This window comes from Pinus tabuliformis, chromosome 3_2, assembly GCF_031772625.1.
Source record: "Pinus tabuliformis cultivar Carrire ecotype Pingquan chromosome 3_2, CPIR1, whole genome shotgun sequence".
Lineage (NCBI taxonomy): Eukaryota > Viridiplantae > Streptophyta > Pinopsida > Pinales > Pinaceae > Pinus > Pinus tabuliformis.
Window position 1 is genome coordinate 164969879 of NC_142302.1, and position 24362 is coordinate 164994240.

Below are 24362 nucleotides of genomic sequence, written 5' to 3' on the forward strand. Positions count from 1 at the left end.
AGGTGAGGAAAATATTAGTTTTAAATTAAAATTTAAGTAAATAATTTTGGAGACCCTTGATGAGAGAGTGACACATGGGTGGGTGAATAATCAAACTATTTAATTATAAAAAATAATTAATTATGCATGACATGCCAAGTGTCACCTATGAGGACTCCTATAAAAGAAGGGGCAAGCGATGGGAGAAGGGACTTTTAGGAACCCTATGGTTGGATGAATGAGATTATGTCAGAGCAGTGATTACGAAACTATAGTGGGTTTGGTGAGGTAGAGGATTTTAGAGAGGGGACTCTTGAGCCAAGGAGTGCTCTCCTCTACCAGCTATTGCATTCCTCCATTGTACAACCCCATTACAGCTCGAGGGTCCGCAGGGAAGAAGTGTACCCAAAGGAGTAGGCTGGGAGGTTAACTAGTGGATCATCACATTCAGATCAATTACGTCGTCATTCACTCTCAGAGGTGACCGACAAAAAGGGAAGACAAGAAACGGAAAATCAAGTGGAGTCTCGTCTTCTGGTGAACAGTACATATGCGTTATAATATTATTTTGTATGATTTCTTTATGGCCTTAGTTAAATATATGTAAATTTTATGATATGTTCAGTGAAATGAATTTTTGGAATGTGTTAAGCAATGCTGAATAAATTTGAATTCCCAATGTTTTTCTCTTCTGGTTGTATTTTATTGTGATTAAAAAAAAAAGAAAAAATATATATAGGGTTGGTCCCTACACTTGGTATCAGAGCTATGTTGAACCCTTGAGACCTATGGGCCCACGCATGCATGACTAGTTTTGTTAGATACGATCTGGAGCTCAACAGCGGTATACGAGGCCAGCTTAGACTCGCATATGAAACTGTACGGTTTTCTTTTTTTCAAACTCGATCGTCTTTTATTCTCGTTTCTTGTTTTCTTTCCTTCGCTTCGTTGCTTGAGGTTTTGGTTCTTTTTTTTTGGTTTCGCTCCTGTACTTTGATGAATAAGATGTCATTTTAAGTCGTAAGTATGTTTGTGATCTCCCGGTGGTGGAGTAGAATTTAAATTTTGATGTGCGGGGCTCTAAGCCACAAATCACAGGCTGATTTAGATCTGATATCATTTATATATTATTTTACGCTCCTTGCCTCAACTTCCGCAAAGAATTTTCCTGGTGAATAAATATTTTTCTTGCTCGATGCTTGTTTTCTTCTTTTTCATGTCGAAATAGAGATTAATGGTGAGCGTTACACGTTTTCTTTCTTGTTTTCTCTTTGTTTGCGTGTTTGTTGTCTCGAAATCGAGGCTAATAGCAAGAGTTATACAGTTACGGATGACCCTCAAAGTTCGGAGTTTAAACCTTCGTCTGAGTAGTCAGGTGTTAGAAGGAACATTCCGAACGGTTCTTTTAAAGCGTAGTCTGACGATGAGCTCTCCTTGTCTCATTCCTCCTGCACCATCACGCTTTCCTTATTGTGAAATATTTCAAACTTTCCACCCTAATTCGAACCTGTAACCTTGAACCCTTCACGCAGATTACATTAGAAACAAAGAGGAGATCGGCAGCTTTAACATAGATTACAGCGCAAATACCGGGAAGAGTCAATCCATTGGGTTCTTGCTTGTTATAACCAGATCTCTGTGGACGCAGCGCAGATTTATACTGCTGAGAAGAGAATAAATGAATAATTGTATATGTAACATAGATTAGAACGCAAATCCTGTGAAAAGTGGAATCAAGAGTCATTCCATTCGGTTTTTGATTCTTATGCCCAGATCTATGCCTTGAAGAAAAAAAAATTGCATTTATGAATACTGCTTGAAAAAAAAATTAGATAAATAATTGTATATATAGATAAGCATGGCACCCCAGGAAATGCGTATTCTGTACAAACATTGGATCAAGCACAAATTGAATTGTTTGCGGTTTCGGATTTTGGTGAAAATGGAGAAACAGTCTGATCTGGCAATAATAATAATAATAATAATAATAAGAGGATAAAGCAGCGTTAATCCACCCTGTGTAAAGCCAAATCAGTGACCTGCATCGATTTTTGTCAATGTGTTGTGCATATGAACCTGAGATCAATTAACAAACGTATAAAATTTCTAGATTCGCTCTCCAGATCCGTAAACAAAGTTGTCAAAGCTCAACCATTCGCGTGAAGCATGGTAAGGAGCAGTGACATTGGGACTCGATAGATAGTTGTGTTATTTTTGTGAACACCGAGCCTGAGGAAGCCTCCAGTGTGGGAAATCAGCGTAAGCTCCAGCCTAAGGAGTGTTGTATTAAAGAGTTGCACTGCAGGACCAACGTTGAGCCAGAGGAATGACCAGGGTTTGAAACACAGTCACCAGGCACCAAAACCAGGTAGTTTTTACAATACCCTCACGTTTATATTATTCCCCATGTCGAAGATTTCAAAGTCTCATTACTAGATCCTAGATTAGTGGCATTCATATCAATTTTCACAAACTTTTTGTTTTGTTTTTCACAATTTTCTAAATTCTTGTGGTTGTTTTCTTTTGATATAGTTTCTTACACTATAGTAATAGCCATATCTAGAAGAAAATTAAACAAACACACCGAGGCTCAATTCTGAAATTTAAATCTCATTTCGTTTTATTTAACTTCCAATTCTTAGGATGTTAGTGAAGCACAGGTCACTATTAAATTTACAGGGCGTGCTCAGGGAAGTCAAAGGCCTTTGTGCGAATTTCGTCATAATATTTAGTTAAAGCAGCCTGAAGCACAGTTCAAACCCTACCATTTTATTGATTTTTTTTATTTTCTTTAAATGCTTGTAAGAGGAGATCAAACATCGCCTTATCTATTTGCTGGCCAACTTAAACTTTCTGTCAAATGATTGGTCAATTTTGTTTTTCCTGAAACAAAATTTAGATGTTTTTAAATTTCTTCGGTGACCGCGACAATGGTTGCTTGAATTACAGTTAGGAATCGTAATAATTTCGATGCATATGTGATTGATGATGTCCAAGGCTTTGGCACCTAAAGATCCGAGTCTTGGAAAACTTTTCTTTAAAGAAATTTCGATTTTGAATGCCTTCTAACATTGTCCATTCGCTGATATTTTCTCAGATTTTTTTTAACTAGCGTTTTCCATGTATATTTATCTTGAGAAATCTTCTGTCTGTTTACGTGTCCTTGGCTGAGGCATTTTTCTTGACTGTCGAAGGCTGATTTTTTTTATAGTACACCCTTTCTCACCACCAAAAACTTAGTCCTTGAACCTTCTTTTTACTTCATTTGCAATATGGAAAATACATGTGCAATTCAACTACGAATTTTCTGCTTCGTTTGTACATTATTCATTTCCAAAATTTCGTTTTCCAGCCTTGCATAGTTTCCTGGAACCTAATTTAGACCATAAACTAAATGAAAATCTAAATTTCTACATTCTAGAAATTAAATTTAGTTTTTCTTTCCTTTTGTTTTCTGGATTTCCAGCATTGAGATTAACACACAAATTTGAATTCCCAGATTGCATTCGAGTATAAACACTTCATTTCTAAACCTAGAATTAGATATTTCTTTCACATATTTTGCATTTTGGAATTTACCTTCTTGATTTCTGTTATAAATTTTTTAAATTTTGCATCATATTTAATTCAGAAATTGTGAATTCCAAATTGCATTTAAGCACCTAAACTTTCATTTCCAAATCATAAACTTTATCCAGCTTCACTTTTTTTTTGCAAACCTGAAACTAATGACTATAACATCACTTAAAATCAGATTTGCACCTCAAACATACTCATTTTATACTAGACTTGCACATTCATTTGTACATCTTAAATCTACCTTATTGAAAACGCATTACCAGGTTTCAAAGTAAAAGAGCTAGCCTAAAGTAGGGAAGAGCTTTTATGGTCACAAACTCACAGCGGGAAGCCCCCTTAGGTTCAGCATGAGCTTGCACCTTGGTGACAGGGATTTTTCCACATTGGGGCTAGTTTTTGTTGTAACACACCCTACTTAAGAAGTCACTATGTTGCCTTGGCTTGTAGTCCAAAGCTATTCCCATATTAACTTGTACTTCAAGACAAATTCTATTATGGGAAACGCTTTTGAATACCTTGTTCCTCGAGAAAAGTTCTGCTATTCAATGAAGGAAGGAACTCATCTAGGCAGTGCATGCTTTGTTTTATTCTTTCATAAGGTGTGCCCTATTTGGACTGTATCTACATGAGTATCCCTCCTGGATAAGAACAACAAGAGCGGGGGTTTGATGGATCGAATGGAAAAGAAAAGAAGGAAAGCACACTTATTGCCAATTTTGCCTTTCTAATCGAGGAAAATTTGCAGCCCTCAAGGGACATTTATCTCCATAAAAAGTATTAAAGTGGCTAATCCAATTTGTAAAATTGCATCAATTGTAGACTATGAAACATCTATGTTTTGACTATCAGAGTGAAAATGATTATCAATTTTGTAGCCAAGTTGTCTAAGGCTCAAATATTGAATATCATACCACATAGCAGACCAGCAAAAGCATATGATTGGCATGTAATCTTGTACATTATGCTCCTTTAATAGAATTTTAATTTGTTTCCCTAAATGAGCATAGAATAATATTATCTAAATACTAGAACAAAAATAAATGGCTTCTAAATCAAAGTGAATTTTCAAACTCGCAAAGATATCAATATAGAACATATATCAAAATAACAAAATTCACTCGTGTGAGTATTTAAATACTGTAATTTTTAGAATGATGCATGCAAATATATCAAGCCTTGTTGTGGTTGTTTTTCTGCTTCATTGGCTAGCACCTGAATATTTCAATTCGGCGTTAGGCTTATCACTATTTTTAGCAATGGTTGTTTGAGAATATCAATTAAATGTTGTGTTCGATTATTGTGTTACCATTTCTCCAAACAAATTGAAATTTCATTTTGTTATTATTTAAATATGGAAAATAACTGAGCATGTTTTCCTGTTTAACAACTGAAAATTAGCATTGTTTTTCCTTACAGTTCTGAGTTTCTAATTTGTTTACATTTCTTAAATTTCTTTCAAAGTTAATGTGGTATGAGCGGTTTCTTTTAACTTCTTGAATCGATATGCCACTTCGTCAAACATTTATATTATACCAGACTTGTTCTTATATTCAAATCAAATATATGAAGTACGTTTAAGCACGCATTGGCCGTTTCCGCTTTTCCCGAACTTGTGTTGAACTAAAACATAATAGTTGGATTTATGTTTATAATTATCGGCATTTTACTCTTATAAATTTAGGGTAGAATGTGTCTTTGCTACAAAAAAAAAAAATAGTGATATGATATGTAATTAAGTCTGTAATAAATAAAGGGGTTCTTGGTCAAAAGTACTTACATTGAATAAGTCCCTCATGGATTTTTCCTCATTTGTTGTGAATATGGCAGTAGCAAACTATAGGTCTGCAAAATGTTTCTAATACCCTCGTGATATTATTGTAAAAAGAAAATAAGGGATAAACTGTCTTGGAGTATACTAGAAGATAGAATTGAAATACAAGCTAGGAATTTATTATTATTTTTGTATTTTTATTTGTGTAAAAAAATAAAAATAAAAATAAAAGAGATATTTTTTAATAAGTTTTACAATTGGTAGTTGTAGTAAGGGTTTCCTTGGCTTTGTTTACCTTCCAAATGTCGGACTGCAAATCACGACCTCCTCTAAGTCAGCTATTCACCTTGGAGAAGAGAGTGATATTGGAGTTTAGCAATGATCTCACCCAATTGTAGTCTAGAATAGTGTACCCACTCCCAAAATCTCTAAAAAGATTGTCTACTTTAAGATGTCCTCAACCACTGAGCCAACTATGGAACCAAGCTAGATCTCACTCTTACCTAAGGGAATTGTGATAAGGGTATGTCTAATAGTTGGGTTGATTATCTTTTTAGGCCAACAAAGAGTGAGATGAGCTTTAGAGTCTAGTATATTGACCTCCCCTTCCTCGTGACCGTTGTCCCTTAATGGATGAACCCACTGACTTGTAGTGATATGTAGTACTGATATCTATTCAATTAAAGGAATTTTTGGACTTGGGATTCATACGACCTAGCATATCTCCATGGGGTTCCCCTATGATTTTCATTAAGAAGAAGGATGGGTCTTGGCGACTGTGCATTGACTACAGTCAGTTGAATAAAGTGACAAAATTAAATAAAAAAATCAATACCCTCTACAAAGTATAGATTACTTGGTTGATAAAACGAGGGGGTTGACTGTGTTTTCAAAGATAGATCTGAGGTCGGGATATCATCAGTTGAGAATCAAGGAAAAAAAATTTATCCTGAAGACAACCTTTAAAGAAAAATTTGGGCTTTATGAATTTGTAGTTTTACCCTTTGGACTGACAAATGCCCCAGGTGTTTTCATGAGTTTGATGAATGAAATATTTCAGGATTCCCTTGAAGACAAATTTGAGGGAGAAACTGCTTGATTTATAATTTAAAGGCACCTGGTATAATGAGGTTAGAAAAAGTTTGAGGGAGGATGAAATGACGGTCCCAAAATATGAAGAATACTCCCTTGATAATGATGGGCTACTAAGATTTTGGGGAAGGATATATGTACCACCAAATGAAGATATATGCCAGTTAATCTTGAATGAAGCACATCACATAGTATACATGGCACACACTGGTGCTAAGAAAATGAATGTGGACCCAAAACCACTCTGCATTTAGAAAGGGATGAAGAAGGACATCGTAAACTTGGTAGAAATATGCTTAGAGTGTCAATGAGTAAAAGTTGAACATGGACATCCAACAAGATTATTGTAACCCCATGAGATATCAAAATCAAAATGTGAAGTTATATCAATGGATTTCATTGTGGGGCTACTAATGACCTCAAGAAGACATGATTCCATATTTGTAGTGGTGGACGCGTTGACCAAGAGAGCCCATTTCATACCAGTTAAGACTACATATAAGGCATCAGAAATAGCTAGAGCTTTTATTGATGAGATTATGAGATTGAATGGAGTGCCTAGGAAGATCATATCTGATAGGGGAGCAGTGTTTATAGGAAGGTTTTGCACCAGTTTCTAAGAAGCCTTGGGAACCCAGTTGAACTTCAGCACTGCTTATCACCCTGAGATAGATGCGAATATAGAAAGGACTAATCAAATCCTCGAAGACATGCTTCGGATGTATGTGATGGACCAACAAAAGAAATGGGAAGAGGTTTTACCCCTCATCGAATTTGCTTACAATTATAGTTATCAGAGTTCCATCAAGATGGCACCATTTGCGTTCTTATACGAAAGACCTTACAAAACACCTCTCAGTTGGGACCGACTAGAGGACCGAGCATTAGTGGACCAGGTTAAGCTGCAGTGGAACAATTATAGTCCCATTTTAGTTACTAGGGAGGATGCCAAGGAGATGCATCATTGTTTTCATTGCCTATTCCAAGGACTTAGAGACGAAGTCTATTATTAAGAGGGGGTGTATGTAGTGCTCCGCTCTAGTTGATTGACAGTGATATGAGATTAACATTTATTTAGCCCTAAGGCCCACACTTGATTATTTTATGACCTCAGGTTGAGGATCCGGACACATGACTCTATTTATTGGTTGTGATATTAGTGGTTGTGATGTTTATGTATGATCTCCATTAATATTATGATGAAGATAGCATTAATGGCTATTCATGTTCTCTATTCATATTATGATGATTGTGGCATAAATAGTTATGTTTGTTATCTATTTGATGTTATGATGTTGATAGCTTTGATGAATATGTATAGTTCCATTGAGGTTATGATGATGATAGCCATGATGGATGTGTCCCCTATGTTACCTACTTGCATTAGTTCTGGTTCACAGTGAACAATGATGTGAATGACCAGGTGATGGTAATAATGCTATTATGAAAATAACTAACACTGAGAAACCTTGTTATTGATTATTATTGAGTATGGCAAGAAACCACCAGAGGCACTCGCACATGACGAGTTGACGACACCTGGTTTGATGAAAATTTATATTATTTTATCTTTAAAATTCTAAGTCAACTTTGAAACCTGCTATATATGTTTATCTATATTCTGATGATATGTTAGTGATTGTAGGCATTGATTAGTTGCTTGGCCGAATGACTTACATATGGGTGTTGGGGTTGTACAAGTGGATGGAACTACATGGGAGGGGTGGGACAGTGTCCCTGATCTCACCCACTAGCACTCCTGCCATGACTTGGGCTAGAAGGGTTGAAACACCTTCGCCTTGAAGATCACGATGTTATGAGGGTAGGTCCCAAAGTTGGGTCACTCATGAGGATTTTACCGGGGGGTGTGCATCAAGGCGGATTCCTTGATCCCCGACACCATTAGTCTCACTATAGCAGGCAACATAAGAGATGATAGTGGTCTATGATGTTGCACCTATACTTTCCCCTCGTAGTCACTGAATGCTTGAAGGGAAAGTGGTGTGGTACCCTTGGAACTTCAAGGGAATTTCTTGAAGGGCACGACCAACTTGGCACCCTTGGCATCACAAATAAATTGTTAGGCATGGCACCTTGGAACTTCAAGGGAAGTTCTTGAATGGCATGACCAAACTTGGCACCCTTGGCATCACAAATAAATTGTTAGGCATGGCACCTTTGGAACTTCAAGGGAAGTTCTTGAAGGGAACGACCAAACTTGGCACCCTTGGAATCATAAAAAATAAATAAATTAATAAATATGATCAAGAAATGAAAACTAGGTAAAGTTACATCAAGGGTAAATGATGTTAGAAAATGAGGTAATTAAATCAAGAATAAAACTTGGGTTAAGAGGATCATGGGAAGAAAGAAAAAAAAATTATCTTAAAAACTCTACCCTCCCCATGTTGGAAAATATTAAGTAGATTATGTAGTTCAATTAGGTAAAAAGGGGAAAGAGGGACATAAATGTAAGGATAAAGATTAATCCTAAACTAGTTAAACCTAATTAAGAGAAGAAAAAGGTGAATTAAAATAAGATTAATAAATTAAATTTTAGAGAAATGTAGAGAACCTCCATGTGGCAACAACCAACATAAGAATATCCATCTAAGAGATGGCTTGAGTTAAATTAGGGAATAAATAGGGGATCAAACCCTGACTCATCAATTGACTTTAATAATGAACACAAATTAAGGAGTAAAAAGGGGGATCAAGAGGCAACTAGGAGAAGAAATAAGAATCTTGTTGAGGTGAGGAAAATATTAGTTTTAAATTAAAATTTAAGTAAATAATTTTGGAGCCCCTTGATGACAGAGTGACACATGGGTGGGTGAATAATAAAACTATTGAATTATAAAAAAATAATTAATTATGCATGACATGCCAAGTGTCACCTATGAGGACTCCTATAAAAGAAGGGGCAAGCGATGGGAGAAGGGACTTTTGGGAACCCTATGGTTGGATGGATGAGATTATGTCAGAGCAGTGATTACGAAACTACAGTGAGTTTGGTGAGGTAGAGGATTTTAGAGAGGGGACTCTTGAGCTAAGGAGTGCTCTCCTCTCCCAGCTATTGCATTCCTCCATTGTACAACCCCATTGTAGCTCGGGGGTCCGCGGGGAAGAAGAGTACCCAAGGAGTATGCTAGGAGGTTAACTAGTGGGTCATCACATTCGGATCAAGTACGTCGTCATTCACTCTCAGGAGGTGATCGACAACAAGGGAAGACAAGAAACGGAAAATCAAGTGGAGTCTCGTCTTCTGGTGAACGGTACATATGCGTTACAATATTATTTTGTATGATTTCTTTATGGCCTTAGTTAAATATATGTAAATTTTATGATATGTTCAGTGAAATGAATTTTTGGAATGTGTTAGGCAGTGCTAAATAATTTGAATTCCCAATGTTTTTCTCTTCTGGTTATATTTTATTGTGACTAAAAAAAAGAAAAAATATATACGGTTGGTCCCTACACTCCCTTGGTGCACTTGGATACTGGAGAGTTCACAACTCGAACTTATGATTCCAACAAATCCCTATTAGGTTTTGGCAAATTACACTGGAAAATACATCAGAAAAATTTCCAAAATGTCTAATAGATAGACTACAACATATAACTTAGTTACAAAAAAAAAAAATACTATTACTAATTATAACTAAACTATTAATATTTTTATTTTATGTGGTTCAGGGATCCTAGAGATCAGTGACTCCTACATCCATGACATATTTGTACTAGGCAAATCCACCTGACGAGATCACTTCCTGTCAGCTCAACCATGAAGCGTGACCCCAAGAGTGTCGAGAGAATTGAACCCATGACCTCTCAATTGCAAAGATACGTTAAAGACAAAAACTCGACCAATTAAATTAACCCTCAAGACTAAAATTATTAATACGCTTATCATTTTATTAAATAATTAATATAATATATTATTGATATTAATAATTTATTAATATTATTAATTATAATTAAATCAAATTATTAATATTATTATTACTATTATTAATTTATTAATATTATTAAATCCTTAATATTTTTAACTTTTAACGTTTTATTATATTATTGGTATTATTAATTTATGAATATTGTTAAATCATTAACATTTTTATATTTTAAACTCAGTTATAATTATTTTTATGTATTTTAATCTTTATTAATTTAATTATAAGAATTTTTAATTTTTAATATTTTAAATAATAACCCATATACAATTAATGTTTTATTCCAAATATTATTAAATATTAATATTAATATATTATTAATTATTAACCATAATATTATTTTCTTTTATCTCTCTGCTCATTCTTCCATTGCTAATATTTATTTTTTGAGAAAATTCACCTGTTCACCAGCTTATCAACTTATTAGCAGATTAAGCTAACCCTCACTCTATTACTAATATTTATTAATATCACTATCGCTTATAATTTACACCATTTTTCCCTACATAATTATAATAATGATCTATTTATTATAATTTACACCCTTCTTTCCTGCATAATTGCAATACTTATTAGTCCCTGCCTGGGACTATTAGCGATTGATCGATCGCTGACCGAGCATTAGTTCATAGTTTGACCGTTATATTTTCAGTGTATTGGCATTTTAACCTAAGTTTAAGCAAAGTTTTGGTCCGGAAAATAATTGGGGTCTTATTACCGCCTTCACGTTGTTCGATGCAAAGTACGGTTGATATGCCAACATTTTAAGCACAACTTGGTTTGTCGTAAGTTTTTGGTACTTGTTCTTACACCATCACCACCATGGGACTTCACAACTAGTGTGTTGAACTTATCCAAACCCTCGTCATTCAATTCCTCTGTCACCAATTTAATAGCTGGTACAGCTGGAACAATCTTTCTCCGGATCCTTCTTGTTATCGACGGTGTAGGCTTCAGTTTGCAGATCGCATGGCTATGGCTGTTGCGGGTGGCTTATCATGTACTCAAACAAAGTTTGTGGGTCATTTGCTACCCTCTACTTTGGCGTTCTGCCCAACACCTTTGCTCTGCCTGAGGGAAAACTCTTCTGGGATTTGAACGCATGATGCTTTCGACTAGTTGCAGCAACGATTGGAGTGCTCCAGTACAAGGTCGAGGTGCGGCCTACTGTTTATCAGGTGAAGTTACAAGTTGTTCCAAGTCTATTTTCTTTTCTTCGTTTTCCTGTATTGTCCTACCAGATCTTCCTTAATTCACAAACTTAGCACTTCTTGCAGTTTGGTCTGGCGAGGGTGCTGCATGAACACTTTGTCTTGTCAGCTGGGCGGCGAGCTCTTTGGTCCAACCTTTATCGCTTTTCCAGGTAAGTATTTAGCCTCTCAGGTTATCTCACTGTAAGAAAAAGGGTTCTTGTGTCTTAATTAAAACATGGCTTTGTTCTTTCGTTCTAGGGATAAATCTATTTTTCTCAGACTCTGTTCTGCATGCAAATACTTGCTGGAGCTACTAGTCGGTCTTCCTATCATCTGATGGAGGGTTTAACTTTCCTCCTATTGTAGTGGTTTATAGCTTTTACCCTTGGGTTTTTGGCCCTTCTCATGTAGACCAGAGTCTCTGTTGAAGTATTGCCGACCTCACTACGACTATGGTTTTATTTTATTAAAGTCTGTAATATTTTTGTTCGACCTTGATTCAGTTTCTTGGATTTGCTATACTGAGTTTTATGGTTCGACTTCCTCCCGAAGTCTGCACCAAATTGAGTAAATGTATTACTAGAAATAGGAAAGGCCTTCATAAAATCAACACAGAAGTAGTACAGCTTCAAGTGATTGTCACTCCAGATTTCTTTGTTGGATAGGCCAAGCAAGCAGACTTAGCATACTTCATGTTATGTGATGCATTGATCACTGGATTGCAAATAGAGCTCGATCATGCATTGACCGCTGGATAGGCCAAGCATGCAGACTTAGCAGTCCTCAGCTCAAGTGTTTGGTGATTGGCATATCGAAGCAAATAGATCTCAGTGATGCATTGATCGCTGGATTGCATGTGTGTATCTTGTGGGCGTCAGGGCGGTGAGTAAACCCGATTTGCGGAAATGGGTGACAAGGCTGTGACTCTGGAAGCCATTAACAAAGAAGCTATGGATTTGGTAAGGCGGACTTGAATGCCTTTTGAGTATTTTACCAAGTGTTTATGTGGAGCTTTGAGATTGATTTTGTGAAGTTTGTTAATGCAAGAAAATATTCCCATCGAGGAGGTTTTTGAGTATATTCGGATACAACAAGCTCAAAGAGAAAAAGGTAAGGGTAGCTTCGACATATTTCTAATTTTGAACTCAGTTCCGGAGTTGAGATGGGATTTGAGATCTACGGGAAATTTAATTTCTAAGGCTGTTTGAGCCTTGAGATATGTAGAGTAAAGCAAATTCTTTGGTTCTACTGTGAAGCAAGCAATTTCTTTCACGGTTAGAGATATGAACAGGCACAGTGTAGTTTCCATGGCTTATATTGTTCTTTAAAATAAATACGTTTTCTTAGCTTGGTCGGGCTTATACTGCAACATCAAATCTTTAGGCTACAGGAAAGTATATTGCCTAGGCTTCCGATGAGGGATCCTTTGTCATAGCTTATGCCAAGAGGTTCATGCACTTGGGATTTATGCGGAGTACTTGAGCATTGTCAAGAATCAATTAAATTTAACTCCATGACGTGAGCATCATACACTTCTAATTCCCCTCGTTGATTCTATTATAAAGCAGCTATCAAGCTTCATTGCTAATATCATGTAATTAGTTCTATATATTTTGTCGGCACAGTCGCTGCACTCATCATTTTTCTATCTCGGGTTCTTCGTCTCTTTGCAGTCTCAGTCATTACTAGTGATTTGTCTTTCTCGTTGGTAAAACAACTGTTGATATACTGCTAATGCCATATTTTCTATGTTTTTGAAAACTCTTGGCTATTTACACCACAAATATCATGTTGTTACTTTTATATGTTCTATTTTTTCTTTCTATGGTGTTTTCTTCTCTGCAAGGGCTTTTCCTAGTCGGGCCTACAATGTGTACATTCAGTTTATCAAACATTATTGTCTGCCTGTCTTGACTCTTCAACATGCTTGGATAATATACCCCCATCGATCAATCCATGAACTAAACACATATCTTTAAAGTGTGGCCATTCCTTCTGATAATTGTATTTTTTTGGTCATGGTTATTCTTTTGTTTTTTCATCATTAATAATATTTTCTAGTACTGTTGCTAATTTTGTGTTTTCTGTGTTCGTTTGATAGTAAATAGTAGTGTGGCATTTGGTCTCTCCCATTGGATATCATTCCCCTCTATTGTATTTTTAGTAGTTCACAGTATTACTTCATCCTTATGGTTCCTGTGCATATTATCGGAAAAGAAGATGGCTTCTTGTTCTACCGTGTCACAATATTTCTCTCTTGTAGCCAGTATCAGTCAGGGCATACCCTATCGGCTCTTTTTAGTTGAGGCTTTAATCATGTAAATTGTATATTTGCAGGGAAAACCTCCTAACTGGCAAGATTTTGGTGCTATTCTAACATTGCTTGTTATAAACTCTACCATAAGTTTCATAGAGGAAAACAATGCTGGCAATGCTGCTGCAGCACTGATGACTCGGTTGGCTCCAAAGAGCAAGGTCTGTTCACTATCTTTTGTATGAGTGGCAGCCCCCATATTTTCAGTTTTCTATCCTTGGTTTTGCGGGGAAGCATGCAATTGGATGTTCAGAATCCTCTTAAGATCATGGGTGCTGCAGTTTTAAATTCCTTAGTCAATTACTTAAAACTTTGAACTTAACAAGTTCTCAGAGATGGACAATGGAGTGAAGAAGATGCAGCAGTGCTTGTTCCTAGTGACATAATCAGCATCAAACTTAGAGATATTGTTCCTGCGGATGCGCGTCTTCTTGAAGGAGATCCTTTAAAGATTGCTCAGGTCTTAATCCAATCCTTTTCTTTACTTCTTATTTCTGATTACAAGTGCTGGAATTTTCGGTATGCTTTTATATGGTTTCTGGGATTAACTTTGACTGTTTTGGTACTTTTCCTGAGCCACATTTTATGAAAATATTTTTGAATGTGTGTAGTCTGCCCTCAGTGGTCAGTCATTACCAGTAACAAAGGGTCCTGGCGATGGGGTTTATTCTGGCTCTACTTGCAAACAGGGTGAACTTGAATGTGTTGTCATTGCTACTGGGGTCCATACCTTTTTTGGTAAACCAGCACATATTGTCGACAGTACAAACCAAGTTGGCCACTTCCAAAAGGTTGGTATTTATTCTGGACTTCTGATTCTTTTTTTCTCCTTTCTCTTATTTCATAAATACATAATTTTTGGTGATACTGCAGTTGTACCAAATTGGCTAGTTAGGGTCCGTGGTAATATTGGATGATCCAGTACTATTAGTTTCCTTCAAACAAGTATCAATTACTAATTTTTGTCATGAATAGGTTTTCACGAAAGGATATGACAAGGATGCTATTGTCCTGATGGCTGCAAGAGCATCCAGAACAGAGAATCAAGATGCCATTGATGCGGCAATTGTTGGGATGCTTACGGATCCTAAGGAGGCAAGTATTTTTTTTATGTCATCATATTAAATTTTAGTTGATAAGCAGGCCTATGCTTATTTTACTGATTTGTATCTTTTGTTGTGGGTTTTAACATCCATGGATCTAAAAGGCGCGGGAAGCCATTCAAGAGGTCCATTTTCTTCCTTTTAATCCAACTGACAAGAGGACAACTCTCACTTATATTGACAATGAAGGGAAAATGCATCGAGTTAGTAAACATGCTCCAAAGCAGGTATTGTGCTTTGGAAGTTTGACCTTCTTCATTAGACTTGGTAATGGGCTGTATTGTTTAGAAATTGCTTCAAAACTTATTTGTACACATTCTATTAAAACTGAAATGACCAAATACTTTCTGCTAGATTCTTAACCTCGCACATAATAAGCCACAAATTGACCGGCGAGTTCATACAGTTATTGACAAGTTTGTTGAACGAGGACTTCGCTCTCTTGCAGTTGCATATCAGGTTAATAATATGGCTTCTTTTGCTTTATCTGTGGGCTGAATCTTCCCAGTAAGTTCTTCTTGTTGATTATGTATATCTTTATAGCTATCTCAAAATGTTTGCAGGAAGTTCCAAAGGGCAGGAAGGAGAGTCTAGGAGGACCCTGGCATTTTATTGGATTGATGCCTATTTTTGATCCCCCACGCCATGACAGTGTTGAAACAATCACAAGGGCTCTTAATCTTGGTGTAAATGTCAAAATGATCACAGGTATGGTGAGGTTATGGTGTCATCAGTTTCACTACTGTTTTTGTAATGCAGCGAGCCGACATTTAACTATTTACTTGCAAATGTTCATCAGGAGATCAATTGGCTATTGCCAAGGAGACAGGTCGCCGACTGGACATGGGTACAAACATGTATCCATCATCCTCTTTACTTGGTCAGGACAAAGATGAATCAATTTCAGCTTCGCCAGTTGATGAACTGATAGAGAAGGCTGATGGTTTTGCTGGTGTTTTCCCTGGTGAGCAACAATTATCTCTTACTTCTGTGTTTTTTCAGATACTTTTATTTTTTCATTTCCTTAATTAGTGTTTGATTACATATCCTTCCTGATTTTGACTGGTCATTGCAGAGCATAAGTACGAGATTGTTAAACTATTGCAGGCTAAAGAAGGCAGACATAGGAATTGTTGTCGCCGATGCAACTGATGCAACAATAAGTGCTTCTGACATAGTCCAGTCAACAAACTGGCCCCATAGCTATTTTGTTACTATGTAATATTTGCATCCACTGTGAAATGATTTACGGCTGAGAGTACCTGCCTGCCTTGAGCGACTTATATGAATTATTGGTTTTAAGGTTTAAAGATCGATTTATATGAATTATTGGTTTTAAGATTTAAAGATATTTTTCAATCTAGGCAATTAATTTTTCAGTCAAGATTGAACAGAATGTTTAGTTGTGGTTGAGCATTATTGAAAGGGCTGAATTCGATCACTTTGTATCTCCAAACCCTGTTCCTAAATGATTTTGTGCATTTATGTTTAGCATCTTCATTCAAATAAAGCTTCTTTAAGTTCATAATCGTTCTTGTCATACCTGGACAGATGGATGTAAATGGTCGTTGCTCTGCAGCATGTAGGCCAGTCAAGAAACTGGCCCCATAGCTATTTTGTTACTATGTAATATTTGCATCCACTGTGAAATGATTTACGGCTGAGAGTACCTGCCTGCCTTGAGCGACTTATATGAATTACTTATTTGTGGTTCAGTCCATTTATTCCTTGACCTCTGCCTCCCATCCTCTCCAAACTTGGGACAATTTCCGTCGTGCCAACTTTTCCAAGTTCTGCAATTGCCTGCAGACCCCGGCAGGGACTACCGCCACAGCAGTGGCTCCTTGTTATAATAATTATCTATTTATTATTTTATCTTATAGCAATTATTAATATCATTTATTCTCCATATGTTAATTTTTATTACATCAATTAATTGTATTACTTATCTCCTTTCTTTAAGTATTCATTATTCATTATAATTTGTATTACTTATCTCTTTTCGTTATGTATTCATTATAATTAATTTTGGTGTAGTTTTTGTTTGTGTTCTTTTCCTTTCTCTTTTTTCTTGGGCTAATGTTTACTTTTAATTAATAGTAAAAATTAATTGTTACATATTTATATTTTATTAAATTAATTTTTTATGGGTCTTTAGGATTTTAGGGTTTTTTTACTATTTATTCTCATTTATCTATTTTGAAGATAAACTATATTTGTTGGTTTGAAATGTTAGCACAAAAGTTACCAATGTGATTGGTCTGGAAGAAAAAACTCAACACAATTCAAATCACAGAAGCTTCAATTCTGAACTTTTCCTCAATTCAAAATATGAGCCTATTCAATAATCCCTATCTTGACCATTCTATTTGAAAAGGCTACAAAGACTTGATTCAAGACTCAGTTAACATAAGTGGTTAATTCATTACAATCCAATTGTTATTAAGGTTGCAACATCAATAAAAAAATATCCAAATAAGAATCATGCCATAGCCACAATAGTGGTAAAGGCACATATTGACTCTTGAGAAGAATTGTCCTAAGATTTCAGTGGGAACAAAAGAATTCAAAATGGATACTAAATGGGGTTTAACTAACCTAAAAGGTAATAGTTTAATTGTAGGCAAATTTTGTCATTTTCTAAGCATCTTTTTTGGACAAATTTGCTTGAAATCCAACAGGGATTTCTTGGAATTGTTAGTTTCAACTATGTAATATGCAACGATAAAGTGTTCCAAGGATTTTTCAGGGCATTGAATGATGCAAAAGCATCTTGTATTATTAAAAAAAAAAAGTTTGTTTAATTTTTCGTAATTCTAAAAAGAATCTAGAAAATACTAGATTATATAAAATTCTAGAAAAAAAATGTAATTAAAACTCATTGTATTTGTTTAAAATATAGTTAAGATAGATTCGTAAGTTTGAGAGGATTTCTCTCAACTTCCTCCAAATATGTAGGAGAAGAATTATCTCTTGAAAAATCAATATATTTCCTTTCCAAAACTCAATAGGAATGTAATGCATTTGCAAAGTAAGGAGCTTCGTAATTAAATAAAAGCTAGTCTTTTTAGTAATTAATAATTTTATGTTTGAATTTCATGTGAGTTTTGGTCTTGGTGTTGTCATATTGGCATCAGAGTTGCGTGCATTTTTTCAAGAGGGAGATGATTGTGTGGGAGTTGCAATCATTTTGTATTGCATGGTTGGTTGAGGAGAGCTTATTCACAGAGAAAATGTGAGGAGCATACATGGTGCACAAATTACACACAAAACATTTTTTTTCTATTACACTTTGAAACCAAAATACATCACAAATATATAGTACATATGAGATCCAATAGTTTCTAAGATAGGAGAATATTGCTGAGAAAACTCTCAACAAACTCCAACAACCAACAAACCAAATCTCCCAACATACTAGTGTAAACGTTATTTCCAAGTCCCTCCCATAACATTTACATTACAAAATTAACATTACATGAATCACACATTACATAGAAGTCACATATGTCTGATAGGGTCTTCACTGGAAATTCTACCCACTTTAAAGTCTTAAGAACCACGCTCTTTCTCCACTACAATCTTCGATCTTCCCACTTGACTCATTTAAGGTACAATTGTCTCTATCCATCGTTGATGAACTTGTAAGATCAACAATATTGGCATGTTGTAGGGGATTCTGCAATAAAAGTTGTCAAGTAATGAACCACTCTATGGACCTATCAACCATCTGTTAGATATTTCACTTTCGATTATTTGTCGGTTTCTAGGAGGTGGTTTGGATATTGAATGCGTTCAAAAGTTTATTAAGCAACTTAACCTATCTCACACACAGGGATATGATAAAAATAACCTATAATTGATGCTCTTTAAGCCCAAAGCAAACCAAGACCCATCATCATATAAAAAAATCATAATCAAATTAGAAATATGTTCTCTCGACATTGAAGAATGTCAAGAACCACTAATTTAAATTATGCTACTATGTTCATTGATTGGTTCTGCACTTTTTTACAAACAGAATGGAAAATTACACAAATCTCACAACAAAATAAATAACCATGAAACAATCTACTGGCACCTGGGCATAAAGAAGTCTCCTTGTCCCTCCCCGGTTGCTCATATATAGATGTTTCATCTTGGAGTTTCTCTTCTTCACAAAGAAATTGTTAGAGTGGTCGATTCTAATAAAATATCAATCACATATTGAGTTGACTAGATTCAATCTGTTGTTATAAAAACTCCAAAGAAATCTTAAATATCTAGCCAGTGACAACAAACAAACTTGATGTCGGAACCTAAAATAGTCTTGAAAAAATAATAGAAATGTTGGCCTTGGTAGCTATTAGGAATATGGATTCTCCGAGAAGCTCCACCAAACCTTATGTTATTCTCTCAAAGTTGTGCGGTGAAGAATCCCATTGGATTCGTACATCTGATCAAGTGAGGGGCCTTCAAGTAACATTAAATCATCTCGAGCATTGAAGCATGGGATTCATTGTGGCCAGATGGAAAATAATAAAGCTTGTCAGAGTCTTTACGCTCGCAGGAGGATTTTCTCTTTAAGAATGCATGTTGTAGTGAGGTGGTTTACACATGATCCAAATAACAAATGGTAAATTGAATTATGAATCTTTCTTTCTTCCCCCAAAACAAAACCATTTTCAATGCTCATATAACATTAATGGTAGAAGAATTGAGGAACAGGTGCCTATTGGCCAACACCAGGGAGTATATGGAAATAAATAAATATAGAAATTAAAAAATAATTACATATTATATGCATGCCTCACCAATTGGGTGTGTTGAAGTCGAATGCACATGCAAGAATTCAATTTGGATTGTGATTAGGTTGTATGACTGTCTTGGATAGAAGAAAATCCTCCAACATATCAACACACAGATCCCCCAATTCCACTACTAATTTCTCAATGGTTTCATTTTATTTTGATTTTGATGTTTCAGCAAGATGCCCATCACCTTCGCCTAAATCAAATTATTTCATGGAGATGTTCTGTTAGGTCCCTATACTACTAGTGTAACCCCTTATTGTTATTAGTGCAACCCCGGTATTATATTTTTCTACCCATGTATTCCCCATATTGTTACTATTGTGCCCCATAGAAGCCCACAATTGTTATTGTTGTGCCCTTACATTATTATTGTTATGTTGGATATGATTATATTATGACCCCTTAGACTCCTATACATAGAAATGAGGTCTTGTCATTTGTATCATCAAAGAATTGTTCATTTGTGTAACGTAAAGGAGGTTTCCCCCTCGAAGAGGCTGATTTTGAAGTCATTGATCTATCTTTTCTATCTTTTTTTGAGCTTGCTTCATAACATTTGGTATCAGAGCCTTGGATTTTAAGGTTTCGTTGCTCCAAATTGGTCATCATGGAATTTTCACTTCTACGAAGGTTCAGACTCTAAAACTAAAACCCATTTGAGCCAAAATCTTTGTGAAGCTCGGGTCTGAATATTAGATCTTGTCTCGCTATATTTTCAGAGATATGATCTGAGGAAGTTAGGGTTTTTGCAGCCTCCCAAATTATATCTCAAATAGGTGACCTGGGGAAAATCGTCATAACTTTCTTTCTGAGGATTAGATTGAAATTTCGTAGAAAGTTGCAGAAATAGGACGACCTTTAGTTTTATGTGTATTGGTTTTGGGTCCTAAGGTCGAAACAATGACATGTGTCACTTCATACAAGTCAATCTACTGAAAAAGTTTATAATTAGGTCATCTTGGGAGATTGGGAATAACCCTTTCCTGGAGAATCCAATTTCGATCAGACTGGTGGCATTGGAAAGAGGACACATAGGGCTACTACAAGTCATAATTTTAGACTTTCGAGATCCGAAATTTCAGAGATACAAGAGATTCAAGATCGAGCTGCTAAAAGCAAGAAAAAGAATGACTCAAATCAAGAAAATAGAAACACCTACTAAGCAAAATTGGAGGGATGATTTGAAGAATGTGATCGAAGATATGACTAATAAGATAACTCATATAGAAGAAAAATTGAATGACAACGTGGAATATTTGAAGAAATACATGGAAGGTTTGAAGGAAGGTGGGACAAAGTCACTACAAGAAAAGCTTCCTAATGCTGAAAAGGTAGTAGAGGAAACTCATTATGAGAACAAAATAAATGTTAATCATGATTTCATAGACTCTAACATTGGATTGAAGACCCACCATATTCCAAATATAGATATGAGGAAATTTGATAGCAAGGATCCGGTAACTTGGAGACTACATATGGAGTAATATTTTGATCTACATGATGTGCAACAGCCACAAAAGATACCTATTGCATCTTTATATTTAGAACTGAATCAATTTGTATGGTATAGAGGGATTTGTTCTTGTAAACAACTTGTCACTTGGTCAATTTTCACAAAGGAAATTATAATACATTATGAGGATACAAAGAGCAACACCATCTTTAGCCAATTGATAAATCTCAGATAAAAGTGTTCAATGGTGGAACACATTCAGGACTTCCAAAAATTGAATATAAGGGCAAATGATATTCCATAGAAGCATAGGATTGAAGTCTTAATAGGTATTTTAAATGTTAACATCCAACACGAGGTTATCCTTTGGGAACATGATTCATTGGAGAAGGCATACACATTGGAAAGAAAAATTGAAAGCAAAATTATGGAAACAAGGAAGCCTACCACTCATAACTATAAATATGGAAGTGTTGTTTCTCCTAGCCTTTCACCACCTACAAGTTTGACACCACAACAATTGGAAGAAAAAAGATCAAAAGGGCTTTGTTACAATTGTGATAGAAAATACACTAAAGGTCACAAGTGTGCTGAGAAGAAATTATTTTACATTGATTTTGAAGAGGAGGAAGAAAAGAATCAAGAAACATCAAAATAATAAGATATACACCAGGAACCAACCCCAGAGAAAGAAGAAATGAATTTGACCATATCTTGTAATGCATTGTGAGGAATTACCACTCCTCAAATTCTCAAGATAGAAGGGCATATAAAGAAGAAAAAGGATAACCTCACTTTCGCGTAGAATCAAATGAAACAACAGGCAGATTAACATCGCAGCAAAAGAAGTTTTGATATAGGCTACTGGGTATTTTTACGAATACAACCATACAAATAAATGTCCCTCAAGCAAGCTAAGAAGGATAATAAATTATCACCAATGTACTATGGTCCTTACAAGGTTCTGCAAAAATATTGGTACTATGGAATACAAATTGGATCTTCCTGCATCTTCCCTAGTGCCCCCGATTTTCCATGTTTCATGCTTAAAGAAAGTTATAGATGACAAGCTCCCAGCTCAAACAATATTGTCGGAACTTGATGAGGAAGGAAAAATCATATTGGAACCTGAAGCATTCACAGAAACAAGAACCTGACAGCTACGAAATCGATCAATTTCAAAGTATCTCATTAAGTGGAAGAACTTACCCGCTGAAGATTCCACATGGGAGGACGATAATTTTATACAAAACCATCCAGAACTACTCAAGTGTTGAGGACAACACTTTTTGAAGGAGAGGGGCATGTTAAGTCCCTATACTACTAGTGTAACCCCTTGTTTTTATTAGTGCAACCCCCTTATTATATTGCTGCGCCCATGTAGTCTCCATATTGTTATTATTGTGCCCCATATAAGCCCACTGTTGTTCTTGTTGTGCCCTTACATTATTATTTTTATGTCAGCTTTGATTATATTATGACCCCTTAGACTCCTATATATAGAAAGGAGGTCTTGTCATTTGTATCATCGAAGAATTGTTCATTTGTGTAATGTAAAGGAGGTTGCCCCCTTGAAGGGGCTGATTTTAAAGTCTTTGGTCTATATTTTCTATCTTTTTGTGAGCTGGTTTCATAACATGTTCTCCGATGTGACATAGGTTGATATGTCATAGGTCATATGCAGGGAGTCGTCCTGCTTGAACTTCTTGGGAAGTGCACTCAGTTCGAAGTCAAAGACCTTTAGATTCTCATTCTCATCCAACAACAAGTTTTCCAGCTTCAAATCATGGTGGTAAATCCTCCCACCCGCTTGGTTGTGACAAAAAAAAAAGGTATTCGTCAGTTATTGAAAATATTTCCTCGTGGCAACCTCCTTTAATCTCTCTTTTCTGACCTTGTTGAAGAGCCCTCTGCCACTTCGACACATGGAGGAATTACTTGAGTCTAACCTATGCTCTCAATTATTACATGGATCTTGTTGTTTGATTCGTTGGATTGAGAAATTATAGATACATATTAATATCTACACACAGTTACAAAAAAAATCACACACTAAACTAACTAGTGTCCAAAGTGATAAAAATCAGGGATCTTTCGTATTCTTGGCCCTTCACGTAAGGGAATTAAGCCAGAACAGGCTCTAATACCTAAAAATAAATTTCAGGAGCAGACATGGTGCACATATTATGCACAAAACATTTTTTACTATTACACTTTGAAACTAAATTACATCGCCAATATATATAGTGAATATGAGATCCAATAATTTCTAAGATAGGAGAATATTGTTGAGAAAATATTTCAACGGACTCCAACAACCAATGAACCAAATCTCCCATCATACTATTGTAAGCCTTATTTCCAAGTGGTATAAGCCATGAAGAATGGAGATGAGCATGCGGAGCTAGATCAAATCTTGTTGTCAATGAGAGTAGACACAAGTAAATGAAGAGAAGTCAAATTTCTATGAAGGAAATTTGAGTCAATCGAGTTGAAAATATTGAGATGAGCAGAGTTGCAAAAACCAGTTCATGGAATGGTTATGGCACATCTAAATTCCAAGAGTTTTAGTGAGATTGAAGTGAACAATAATTAATGGTGCTCTTGAAGGATAAATGTTATAAGGTCATTCGAGGTGTTTTCCAAGTTTTTAGTTGTCTCCCGTAGAGGTATCATTGTTAACTAATTATGGAGAATTTGAATGAAAGAGGAAATCTGGGCAAGGTAGTGGATTTTGTAGATGGACCAGTAAATATTTAAGGTAATACCATATGGGAGCTCTACAAGTTTATTGGGCTTGTAGTTATCATTTTTTCCAAGGAAAACACTGGAATCTCTAATTTGCCTAAAAGTGATCTAAGAAAAGTTGCAATTTTTTACTTTCCAAATCTTGAAACTTGAGTAATTGTTGCCTTAATAAGGTTGCACTCTCTCATCATAGCAAGGATGATATTTATTGTGTCATTAATTATCTATAGGGCACTCACAACACTTCGTCCATGAAACAACTTAGATTGAACTATGTTGTTAGATTTCTCTGTGTGTATGGTTTGGATTCTAATTCAAAGGAGATTGTTTCCATGAAATACACTTGAAAAAAAAAGGTTGTAATAGAGCATTGTTGTTGGAAAATGT

General features: G+C 35.6%; 1 pseudogene; it reads left to right on the forward strand.

Moving 5' to 3' along the window:
* Nucleotides 1-12469: 12469 nt before the first annotated feature.
* LOC149180315 (plasma membrane ATPase 3-like) lies at nt 12470-16203 on the forward strand (annotated as a pseudogene).
* Nucleotides 16204-24362: the final 8159 nt, after the last annotated feature.